At 45.6% G+C, this 13,411-nt stretch overlaps 1 protein-coding gene across 2 annotated transcripts in view; it reads right to left on the reverse strand.

The window, feature by feature from the left end:
* The window catches only part of FAM193A (family with sequence similarity 193 member A), a 542,579-nt gene that overhangs the window by 112,906 nt on the left and 416,262 nt on the right, over positions 1-13,411 (reverse strand). The window lies entirely within an intron of this gene.

Here is a 13,411-nt window from a genome sequence, read left to right on the forward strand (position 1 = left end):
GATATGCCCCAGTGATGGCTAGTTCTATAACTAGATATTGTAAGTGAGCAGGTGAGCCATTTTAAGGTATGTACCGGGCACTGGTCAAATCGAGTTGTCCATGGTATCAAACACCTCATATTAATAAACCCACACTGATTCCAGTGATGGATTTATTAATACATACACTCAGAGGGTACCTTAGAGGTACCCTCTGAACCCAACTAGTTCTCTAGTGTGCTGGCTGACTGGCCCAGTTCAGCCTGCCACCAGAGACGAGTTTCTGACCCCCCCCACCCCTAGGAGGTGAGAGCCCCATTCTCAGAGGACAGAAACAATGCCTGCTCGGGGAGTAAGTGTTTGCACCTCATCCAAACAGGATGACTGACTGATGATCTGCATTTCAAGGCAGGAGGCTTCAAAGGCCTCTGCCTCCTTCGATATGCGACCCAAGGCTTTTCCTGACAGGGGAAATGCCAGCCCTGCCCAGGGTCAATGTGGCACGAGGACAGACGGAAAAATTAGCTACGCAGGAGGCATGTTACATTGCCAGGCTGGACACAAAATTCCACCATCTTGTGTGTGGTGGAATTAGTAATTCTAGGATAGGGTGATGCCTACTCCCCACATTGATGGAGTTGCGTCACTTTTGTGATACACTCCAGCAATGCGTCCTGTAGGGGGTGTAATGACCCCAGTCGTAAGTAGTCCATTAGCTCCTACCCCTCACTCCCCTAACAACCCTAAATTCGGTATTTAGGGGACCCCCTGATGACAGGACCTTAGATGTCAACGGACAAAAAGAAGGAGTGGCTAAAGAAGACTGCTGACCTGAGAAGAGAGGAGAATGACTAACCTGGCGTCAACCCTGCTAGCCTGCCTGCTGCACCAGACCCCAAGAAATCCGGAGGGTGGCCTGTGGTTTATCAATAGCCAAAAAAAACTCAGTTGAGTAGAGCAGTTATTCCCCTGCAGCCGCAGTCACCAAAGAAGCAAATTCCGGTTTATGGTCCTGCTGCCTACTGTGACTACAGACGCTTCAGCCACCCAGGAAGAGGTCACTGTGCTCCTACAGGTCAGATGTGCCCTTCCTCAAAGTGAGGAGATGACAGGACTGACCGCAGCTGCGCATAACCAATACCTGGGGCACCGGACCCCTTGCATTAACCAAGGTTTGCGGTGAGTAGTCCGTACACCAACACCAAAGAAAATCAAACTGCATGTCAAGGGATTTCAGGGACAGTGAGACAGAGTGATCCAGCAGCCCTGTTTACCACCACCCTCCCACTCCTGAAGAACAAAAGAAGTGATTCCCTGACTGCCACCACCCAACACCTCAAAGTACCTTGCCAAAGTACCAGCCAGAGTCTGGAGGAGGAAACGGGGCCCACGGGATCCTGAGACCCACAAGAGCCGAGCCCATCCTTGGGTCTGGCTAGACTGGAATTCCAGTTGCTACCTGCAGCCTCTTTCTGCAGGCCCCTCCAACATCGAGTGACTCCAGCATTGAGCCAGATGCCAAAAGACACCACTCCACCAAGAGCCACAGCGGAAGTGGACCAACAGTGTTGCTACATAACCGAGCATCTCAAGGGTCGAGCTCGTCTGTTGGTTCACCTGGGATGCCCCTCCCTCCCCCCCGCCCCGACCCAGCTTGCAGACTCTTTCTGACCGGACCATTCTCCTTTGAAGTGAAAGGGACAGCAGACAACGTATCACCTCTACACCCAGATGCTCCAGAGCCTCCCGAGGTGATCGGTTGGCGTAGCCTTGGACCGTGCCCCATACTCACCTTAAGTCCAGAATAACAGTCCTGTAAGTCACTGTTAAGGGCCTGATTGCAGTACATGTTTTCCCCACATAGTATAACATTACCGTTTCCAACAATTGCACTACTTGTCAACTTTTGAAAACAGTAAAAATTAATAATGCGAAAAGTACTTACCTTGTTCCAACAAAATGTTTGAAGTCCCTAGTTAACTGAATGCAGCCAATTGCAAGTACAAAGAAAACATGTAAGTTGGAAAGACAAGATCTTTCAAGAATAGGGTGGAGTGAAAGAACCGGTGACAGCACCACAGAAGCAAAGTCACTCCCTACAGGACAATCAGAAAGAACAGAAACGGGCTCTGGGTGGTTGATAGAAGAAAGGGGCTTGAGCAATAGTGAGCTTCAAGCTAATTTTAAGTTGCAGAGTACTGTTTTAGCAGCTTACCCGGTTCTAAGTGTGGTGCAGACAATAGCCAAATGCAAAAACAACAGTTGATGGACAGAATGCAGAACGCAGAACAATATCATACATTCACCCCAGTACAGAGATATGGGCCTAAATCCATCGTATTTTTTGCTCACCATGCCATTCCAGTTTGAACCCACCCATATGTAAATCAGTCTTGACCCTGTGCCCCATGGAAACATTCCAGCCCGAACTGCCAAGCCAGGTCCTCCCTGGACTGGAAACAAGCATCCTAGGACCGGTTTCTTTCAGCCCTCATAAACCAGGATAGCTTGATTCCAGGGGCATGAAGAGCATGAGACTCACCTCTGAGCATACCGGTCCCTCTCGGGGTGACAAATGCAAAAACAACAGTTGATGGACAGAATGCAGAACAATGTCATACATTCACCCCAGTACAGAGATCTGGGCCTAAATCCATCGTTGGGGAAGCATGAGAGAATTAAAGCGGATTAAGGATGGGCAACTGCCAATCTATGTGTTTGGTATCTTCTGGTCAGTTCACCAGAGGAATTATTCAGTAGCCACATTACACACGCAGAGAACAAAAATGAATCCACATCCTCTACCCAACATTGAGAGAGACATCAGTGAACAATCTGTGAAGCACCACACTGCCCCTGCTTGGGTCACACATCTGTAGTACTGTTCATAACTGTACAATGTAATTGTTGCCTGTCCTAGATTCGTCCTTGCATTGCAGATAAATGGCTGCCGAATCCTCACTTAACAGAACTCTTGAATGGCTGTCAAAATGATCCCCATCGGGAAAGCATCCTTGACAAGTGTCATCAAGGTTGGTGAGAAGAAAAGCTTACAAACACAACCACCAGGCTGCTTCGTTATATAGTAGTGCAAATCGGTGGTCAGAATTGAAAGAAAGTCTCCGCTGAAGCATAAGAAATACTGAAGACAGTTATGAAAGAGAAATAATCACTGGAAAAAAGGGGATGGGAGAACACAAATACATCAGTGCACCACATAAATGCTCATTCTGCATGTCCAATGGCTAGAGGTTCATGGCTGAAATAAAAACTCACCAAATGGGAAAATGCAAACACTAAACAGTAAAAACATAGGTGAAAATACAAACAGATTTAATATCTAGCACATGAAAAATACTAAACCAGTGGTGTTGGCCTTGCTGCATGTATTTAGGGCATACTTTCCAGAGAAAATGGTTTGGGGGGGGGGGGGGGGGGGGGGAGTCATTATGGCAGTGTCTAGTAGGTTATCCAATTTATCACATTGTTTTGTTTAAAATTTTGTCAGATGGGACATCTGACAATATTTTAAACAATACGAATCGGCAGCAAGATGTACTTTAGAAACACTGATGTGATCTAACAGTAGGAGCCTGTTAAAATACATAGAGCATCAACATGAGAGTTGCATTTAAGGTCAGAGCAAAGTTATGGTGACTCCAACCTTAAATACCAAGAAAAATGAAAAGACAATCAAATCAACTTACAAATGTGATGAATACTGAATTCTTCCTATTCCAATTAAACCTACAGATACTTCAGCTTAGACAGTCAAATACCACCACTCCAGCACTAAAATGCTTTCATTTATCCTGGGCTACCCTTCAACTCTCCAGATGAGCAGAGACAGATATGAGGATTCAGCAGTAGAAATTTGAATATTTATCACAAGAAACATTACTTGCGTGTAACAGCAGATTGCAGCTCGATTTTTATCAGATTCCATCAACAAATGGTCAGTTGGAAATGACTACTCACCAACATCTCAAATTACTACACAGGCCTACAGCCTACAAAGTCCAACACCATGACATTCTCCACGGACATTTTGACCCAGAACCTTTGTTATGTGTGAGGCAAATGAGAGGTGATTTCATTCACCTTTGCACCCATACAAGTACATGTATCCATTAAAGTTGCATGCTGCATGGCTACAGTTACAAGTAACATTCGTTCTGCAGTATATTACTTTCATACATAAATTGCACATCAAATTCACAGCCTTATTCTTCCTCTTAAATTGAAGGAGGGTGTGGTTAGTACCAGAAAAGAAAGGAAAATGCTACTTACCAGTATGCATCTGTTCTTGGCATGTCGAGCTGCAGATTCCCACACTTGGCATTAGATCGCCATCTGGTGTTGGGCTCGGATGCTTGCACGTTGTTGTCGTCTTGGAAGAAGTCTTTGTAGTCACGAGATAGGCGACTCCTCCCTTGGACGATAGTGCGCATGGGCATCGACTCCATCCTTAGATTGTTTTTTGTCATGATGGGAAATGATGGAGTTAGTAGAAATGATGGAGTTACTAGAAAGAAAAAAGATGTCCATGTGTGTATATCTAATTAAGACAGAACTGGAACAGATACAGGTCCCTGGGAGGCGGGTGGGCGTGTGAGAATCTGCAGCTCTACATACCAAGAACAGATGCATACTGGCAAGTAGCATTTTCTGTTCGAGACATATGAGCTGCAGATCTCACATTTAGCATAGACTATAGAGCAGTATCTCACCTAGTGGTGGTCACCTGTATGGCTGCAGTAGTTTGAAAGAGTTTTAAGAACAGCTTGGCCCACAGAAGCTTGCTACTTGGCTTGCACATCAACACAATAGTGTTTAGTGAAGGTGTGTGTTGAAGACCATATTGCTGCTTTACAGATGTCTTCTAGGGGAATGTTCCCTAAGAACGCCATAGAGGCCCCTAGTTTGCGTGTGGAGTGCGCTCTATGGGAAATTGTTAATGTGCGTTTCACTTTTTGGTAGCATATTTGGATACATTTAACGATCCACCTTGCAATCCCAGCTTTAGAGATGGTATTCCCCTTATGCGGTGGGGAGAAAGCTACAAACGTTTTGTTTCGCGAAAGGTTTTGGTTCTATCAATGTAATAAAGTAGGGCTCTTTTAACATCTAGGGTGTGTAGAGCTCTCTCTGCTACAGAGTCTGGGTTTGGAAAAAACACTGGTAACTCCACTGATTGGTTAAGATGAAATGGAGAGATGACTTTAGAAAGGAATTTTGGGTTTGTCCTGAGGACCCTTGTTACGATGTAATTGTAAGAATGGTTCCAGTATGGTTAAAGCCTGGATTTCACTTACTCTTCTAAGTGAGGTAATGGCAACAAAGAAAGCTACTTTCCATGTGAGGAACTGTAGTTCGTATTTGTGTAAAGGTTCAAATGGGGGCCCCATGATCCTGGTAAGAACAATATATTAAGGTCCACCCTGGAGAGGGTGGTAACCTAGGAGGAATGATTCTTTTTAAGCCCTCCATAAAGGCTTTAATTGCAGGCAATCTAAACAGTGACAAGTGTTGTTTGTTTTGTCAGTAAGCAGCAAGTACTGCTAGATGTAAACGTATGGATAAATATGCTAGATTACATCTCTGCAAGTGCAGTAGGTAGCAAATGATATTCTGGATGGAGGCAACCAGTGGATCAATATGGTTATTGGTGCAGTAAATGGTAAATCTTTTCCATTTTGCAGCATAACAAGCTCTAGTAGTAGGTCGTCTGGCTTCTTTAATGATGTTCATACAGTCCGGTGGTAAGTTAAGGTAACCGAACTCTAGGACTTCAGGAGCCAGATTGCCAGATTCAGCTGACCTGTATCTGGATGTCTGATCTCTCCATGGTTCTGCGTTAGCAGGGATGGGGATAGGCGCAGTTTTTGGTGCGGAACTAGTGAGAGTTCCAACAGTGTTGTGAACCACGGTTGGTGTGCCCATGTGGGAGCTACTAAGATTAGTTTGAGAGACTGTTGTCGGAGCTTCCGTACCACTAGTGGAATCAGTGGGAGTGGAGGAAAAGCATACACAAATCTGCCTGACCAGTTCATCCATATCGCATTGCCCTTTGACAACGGGTGTGGAAACCTGGCGGCGAAGGTTGGGCATTTTGCGTTGTGTGTGGCGAACAGATCTATGTCTGGTTGGCCCCACATGTGGAAAAATGGTAGAAGAACTTGGGGATGTAGTTCCCATTCGTGAATCTGTTGTGTCTGTCGACTTAACAGATTCGTAATATGATTGTGAACACCTGGAAGGTGTCCGGCAAGTAGATATATATTTGTGGGATAGCCCATCTCCAAATGTTCTGTGCAAGCTGGGACAGTTGCAGAGAATGTGTGCCTGCTTGTTTTTGTATGTAGTACATGGTTGTCATGTTGTCCGTCCGGATCAAGACAGCTTTGTTTTGTACATGTACTTGGAATGATTTTAGTGCTAGGAATATTGCTAGTAGTTCCAGGTGATTGATGTGGAGCACTTTTTGTTGAGTGTTCCACTTGCCCTGAGTTGTATGTCCGTGGAGAAGGGCTCCCCATCCTGTGAGTGATGAGTCTGTTGTGAGTACTATCTGTGGAACAGGTTCGAGGAACGGCTGCCCTTTGGACAAGTTTTTTGTGTTCCACCACTGCAGAGAGCGATGTGTGCAGCTGTCTACCAACACCAGATCTGTAAGTTGTCCTTGAGCCTGATTCCACGGATGTGCTAGACATTCCTGTAATGGACGCATTTGAAGTCTTGCATATGGGACAATAAAAATGCAAGATGCCATCATGCCTATAAGCTGCATGAACACTCTGGCTGGGAGAGAGTGTTGGGCTTGAAATTTTGTGACGAGGACTTGTATGCTGGCTATCCTGCTGGACTGGGATATGCAAGAGCTGTGGAGGGGTTTATTGTAGCCCCCGGATATTGGTGTATATGAGCGGGCTGGAGATGCGACTTGGTGTAGTTGACAGTGAACCCCAAGTTGTGTAATGTCTGAATGGTTTGGTGAGTGTGTTGAACACACTGGTTGAAAAACTTGGCTTTTATTAGCCAGTCGTCTAGATATGGGAAGACATGGATCTGTTGTCTTCTGAGATGTGCTGCTACTACACTGTGGCACTTTGTGAACACCCTGGGTGCAGTGGTGACTCCGAATGGAAGGACTTTGAACTGATAGTGTTGTCCATCCACTACAAACTTTAGATACTTCCTGTGAGAGGGATGTATGGGAATGTGGAAGTAGGAGATGAAGTGTGGCAAGGAAGTCGCCTTGTTGCAGCAGCGGGACCACTTGTTGGAGAGTGATCATATGAAAAGGATCTGAGTGAATATATAGGTTGAGGGTCTGAGGTCGAGTATTGGTCTTAGAGTCCCGTCTTTTTTGGTTATTAGGAAGTACAGCGAGTAAACCCCTGTTCCTTGATGTTGTAAGGGAACAGGCTCTACTGCGTGCTTTTGAAGGAATGAAAGAACCTCTTGTTTGAGGAGCATGAGATGATCTGTGGACATTGGACGTTGCTTGGGTGGTATGTGTGGGGGGTAGCTGTAAGTTCTAGGCATACTGGATAATTTGTCTCACCCACTTGTCTGTTGTGATGAAATTCCACACAGGTAGGAACTGTGATAATCTCCCCCCGACTGAAGTGGGATGGCCTGGGTGGAGCAGAGGGAAGTCACTGTTTTGTGGCGGGGGAGGTACGAGTGTTAATACCTCGACCTCTTCCTTTATTGTAATTTCCTCTGTATCACTCTAAAGTGTCCTCTATTGGGTGATGTTTGTGTAGTGGCTTTAAACTAAGATGAGGTGTCGTTTTTTGGAGGCCCCTCTATAGAAGGAGGGACGAAAGGAGCCACGTGTTTGTGGAGACTGTAAACCTCCCATGGACTTAGCAGTCTCAGTGTCTTTTTTTCTTTTTTTCAAGTGCATTGTCCGCAGCCGGGCCAAAAAGTTGTTGTTGGTTGAATGGCTGGTTGAGGATGGTAGTCTGGACTTCCTGCTTAAAGCCTGATATGTGCAGCCAGGCATGTCGCCTAAGGAGCACACTGGTATTGATGGATCTAAAGGCAGTGTCTGCTGCGTCAAGTGCGCATTTTATTGACACGTTTGAAATTAGCTTGCCCTCTTGGATAAGATCATTTGCTTGGGTTTTATATTGATGAGGCAAATGTTGTAGTAGGGTTTCTAACTGGTCGTAGTGAGCCCTATCATATCTTGCGAGCAGTGCCTGCGTGTTGGCCATGCGCCAGTGATTGGCTGCTTTCGCAGCTACCCTTTTGCCAGAAGCGTCTAGCAATTTGGATTCTTTATCAGGGGATGGCGCCTCCCCGGAGGTTTGGGAGTTGGTGCACTTTCTAGCGTTGGAAACTACTAGAGAATCCAAAGGCACCTGTCCTTTAATGTAAGCAGGATCTTCAGGGGCAGGTCTATACTTTTTTCTATTCTAGGGTTAAGAATCCTGGAACGTACTGGATCTTTAAACACTTCGGGGGCATGTTCAATGACTCCCTTGATCATTGGCAATATTTGCACTGTCTTTTGGGACTGTTCAAATGTATCCAAAAGGAAGTCCTCTTCAGCTGCATCTGAGTGCATTGTGACACCAGGATAGATAGCAGCCCTATTAATTAACTGTCAAAAACCAATATTATCGTCTGGGGGAGATGGTTTTGAGGGGTATGTGTGTGGGCTTGGGACCTCTGATATATCTATTGGGACAGGGTACTAACAATCATCTGGGTCACCCCCCACCCCTAGGTCATCATCATCATTATCATCATCATCATCATCTGGGGGTGTATGAGGTGGTGTAATAGATTTAGGGAGAGGAAGTGGGTTAGAAGGAAGTATAGAAGGAGGCATAAGTGTTGTGGCAGAGTCCTTCTTCAAAGGCACTGGAGGAGCAGGTGCTGTGTCTAACTTCCGTTCCTTACATGGCCCAGCCGTGACATGTCCTGTTTCTGGATTAATATAAATCTTTTTCTGTTTAGGATCGACAGGATCCGGATGAAAAAGTTCCTCTTCCTCGGGAACCGAAACCACTTCCGGAGCCGATTTTTCGGTTCCGAGCAGGGCTGGTGTTGACTTTTATTGTCTTTGGCCTTAGGAGGCGTGGTAGAGTCCTTAGGCTTAGCTTTTAGTTCCGAGGCTCTTGGTTTCGGAGCCAAAGCGGGATCTTTAGGCTTGGAAACGTTCGAAACCAGGTTATCCATGGGCCTCGAGGTTTTCAGGGCCAATTTGTCTTTGGAGGTGGAAGGCGTCGGAATCGATTTCGGAGCCCAGAGTTATTTTGGTTTCGGTGCCGAATGTGCCGGTGGTATTGGTACATGCGGTTGGCTCGGTCCTGAGCTACCGGAATGTTTTTCTTTTTTCTTCGGAGCCGGGGTTTATGAAGTGTGTTTTCGGTCGCAACTGGAGCCAGCAGGCAAAGTCTTGACCATTGCCTTCGGTTTTGGTGGTGGGGTTGGGGTAAGGGCAGTAGTACTCACTCGTTGACCAGGAGTGATGAGGTCATCAGAGTCTTCTGCCTCTGACTTGATTTGGAGATCTTCGGAATCTTCTTCCGGGACATCTGGGCCTTCGTTCAAGATATCCACTGGTTTCGGGGCTGATCTCTGCGCCATGATGTGTCGTCAAGCCCTTCAATCTTGAATGGTCTTCGATAGAAAGGATGTGCAGTCTGGACAGCTGGACTTGTCGTGTTCCGGTGATAAGCACATTTTGCAGACCATGTGATGTTCACTGTGCAGGAATTTTGCTCCACACTGGGGCCATTTCTTGAATGGCGTCCTTTCCATGAGCAGTAGGCCTCAAGGCGTGAATAGACCCAACGGCCCGCGTCGACGACCGGAATCGAGCCGATGAAGGTTGCGTCGAAGATGTTCGAAGTCAATCCGATGAGTTTGTGGAATATTTTCGCGTCGAAGTAGTTTAAAAAAGATTTCAAACCGGAGCGCAAAAGTTGCATCCGAACCCAATGGCGGAAAAAAACAATCTAAGGATGGAGTCGATGCCCATGCGCACTATCGTCCAAGGGAGGAGTCACCTATCTTGTGACTACAAAGACTTCTTCCAAGACAACAACAACGTGCAAGCATCTGAGCCAAACACCAGATGGAGATCTAATGCTAAGTGTGCGATCTGCAGCTCATATGCCGCGAACATATTACTTACTATGTAACACTAGCAATGTTATATGACTTGCCCGGTGTAGGAAAGTAGCCCTTTGAGATGGTCACCCTTACTTTTCGCATGGTACATGATGTGATTTCGACGAAGTGCAGTGGGTTCCTGCTAACCAGGTCCCCAGTGCCAGATCTCTTTCCCAAAATGGTACAATTGTTCCCCCACTTGGCAAGGACTCTAATTCCCTAGCATATGGTACCCCTTACAGACCTAAGGTATGGTGCTATGTTTTTATTGAATGAGTAGTGAAAAACCAAACACACAAAAGGTGATGGGAGGAGTGCCAACATAGCGGCACAGTGGACAAAAAAAAAAAAAGATGGGTTGGAATGCTACCCCAAGTGACTGTTAGTGGTTAGACTATTTGAAGTACTCCTTCCTTCAACTTCTGTGTTTCATGGAATGCCCTAAGTGGCAACGGCTATGCCCAGATGTGAGTCTTGTGCTCACTATGCCACAAGAACCAAGCGGTCTCTGACTGAAGATGCCAAACTAGGTCAAAACTGTTCATGGGTTGTCTATGTTCTGGCTCAGAGAGGACCTAGCTTGGCTGTGGGGGCGGGACTGTTCCTACTGGAGCAGGACCAAGGCGGTATATGACTGGGTTGAATATGAGGTGGCATAGTGAGAAAAAATAAACGATGGGTTGGAATGCTACCCCAAACGCTTGCCAGTACTTCCAAGTATTTCCAAGCATTCCTCCATCACCTTTTTTTGAGTTTTGCAGTAGTGCACAGACCTTTTTCACTTTTCCACACGCAGAAGGAACATGCGCTCCTATGGGAGCCTAAATTCTGAGACCTCATGTACCAAATTGCTAGGTTGTGCCATATGGAGTCTGGTTGTTTGAGCAGACCCTGGTGCTGAGTGAAGTCCACCTTCAGCATCAGTTGGTGTGATCAACATCTCTAGGATGACGGAGTACCAGAGTGGTGCCACTATGATAAGGGTCATGGATACCTGCAAATATCCTTAACCACATCCTCTTTAGTACACTGCACATAGATTGTGGGTGTAGATTCTTAGGAGGCAAATATTTGGCATGTTGTGTTTTTCTGGGAACATTATACATAAAATTCAAGGGTTTGATTGCCTCACTGACAGAAGTATCTCTGGAGGACTTGTATGTTCATTTCCCATTAATGGGCTTGCTGTTGCATCTTGGTAAGCAGGTGTGTAAAGTAGTTGCCCCCTCTCATACCCCTCACTTACTCTCCCAGCCAGTTACTTTGTGACCACCCTAGTAGCCTTAGAGACCATGAAGGGTAAAACTATAAACTGGTAATGCTAGCTATCCACTTACCACAGAGCAAATATACCAGTGGTGGGGAGGAAGACCCCTTATCCAAGCAGTGGATTGAAATTCTGCAAGGCAATCATGTGAAAATATTACGATTCAGTGGCCAATGGTCCAGACTGGCCAAAAGGACGTGTTCTTCTTGGGTAGGAAGTATTACAGGGAGTACACCACTTTGCCACACAGGTGTAAGGGCATCAGATCGATGGCCTGTTTGGCTAGGAGCACCAGCACTTCCTCCTTGAGAAGCTGAAGATGGTCTAGGCTGTGGATGTGTCATCAAGGCAGAATGCTAGGTGGCATAGTGTGGAGCTCTAGGTAGTATCTTTCATGAACGACAGTGATTACCCATTTGCACAAGGTAACTGCTTACCTCAACCGTTGCCCCTATAGCCAAACTATGAGAAGGCTTTACAGGGCTGCATATCCTAAAGGGGACAAAGAGCAAGACCCCCCACAAGATAGAAGAAAGCAAGCAGATTAAGTGTTGTCACCAGAAGACGGTTAAGCATTTCCGGGGAAAGGGAAAATCAAGAAAGGACTAATAGGAGTGCATACGTATCTTCAAGCTCATTTGCTCATGGAGGTGAAATAAACACAAACTTAACACAGATTGACACAGAGGCGAGGTGGCAGAAAAAGAAAGCAGTAAGAAGGTAACTTATATTAATACGCAAACACATTCATATATGTGTTTGTAGTTTTCATAATTTGGCCTTGTGCAACACCTCATACCATCTGCTGATATACTCACACAAACCTGCACGTCGTCATGTTTCTCTAGTTATCTATTGCTGTCAATTGTATTAGGTTGTTGTTTTACGCTAATTCGGCGGTTATTTCCTAATGTTTTGTCAAGATTCTTTGAGTCACTGCCTCGCATACATCCTTAAAGGCGTTTCAGTCACATTTACATTTATCGTGAATTCATAGGTATATATGCAATATAAGCAGTCACTAATGAATCCATATGCTGAATTATAAATGCGTGCTCGCAGCAGGTTTTGTGCCTAGTTACACGTGTGCTTGCGATGTCACCCTTATTTTCATTTTGTGCCCTACACACGTTTCCTCTGTGTCCAGTGGATCACGTAGAACATGTGGTCCGAGTTTGCCCAATTAAAAAAGACAAATTTTTAATCAAAATAACTCTAAAACAACTAATCCTCACTTAGGCTGGTCAGCTGAATCCACATGGTGGCGCAAGAAAAATAAATCCGCGCTCAAGAATGCGAAAGCAAACAACAATTAGATACAGATGTGGGCGAAATTAGTTACAGTTTACAAAATGCTACACTTCACGTGCTTTTTTTTTTCTTCTTCTTATAGGACTTTGGTAAAAAATGACTTGTAGAAAAATAAAGGGGTAGCAGTCCCTCGGAAAGGGCCCCTCTGCTCAGGGCTGCCACCTCCCCCCACTTGCTGCATGATAGGAGTCCACCGGTGAACTATAACCTTAATAAGATAAGTGTGGCATCGCCTGACCACGCCACCGCGGTCATAAGAGCCTTCGCATTACCCCACGATACCGTATTTGCGCACAGAGGAACAGCTCCAAGAAACGTTGATGTGATTTACTGCGTTTCTGGGTCACCACATTTCATATACTTCCAGCGGGGGTGTTCATACACACAGCTCTCTAGTGCCACTACCTTTCGTGGTTGTATTTCAGTGCACCTTGAATCTTTTGTGTGTGTGTTTAAAGGGGGGAGCGCACCAACTCTGGGTGTTGGTTACATGCATAGGAACCCCCCCCCCATTACAATTTATGGTCTGCTATTTTGCTCAATTTCACTTTTTTTTTATTGTAGCATAGGTTAATGTTGATAGTAACAAATTACCAAGGTACTATTTACTTAGCAACTATTAAATAAGTATTATTTTGTCTAATCTCTAATGTGTTGCTTCCGCGCACGTTACGCGGGGGGAAGGGGGCAAGGGGGAAAGGAGGGGGGGCATTTAAA

Source organism: Lissotriton helveticus, chromosome 2_2, assembly GCF_964261635.1.
Source record: "Lissotriton helveticus chromosome 2_2, aLisHel1.1, whole genome shotgun sequence".
Taxonomy (NCBI): Eukaryota; Metazoa; Chordata; class Amphibia; order Caudata; family Salamandridae; genus Lissotriton; species Lissotriton helveticus.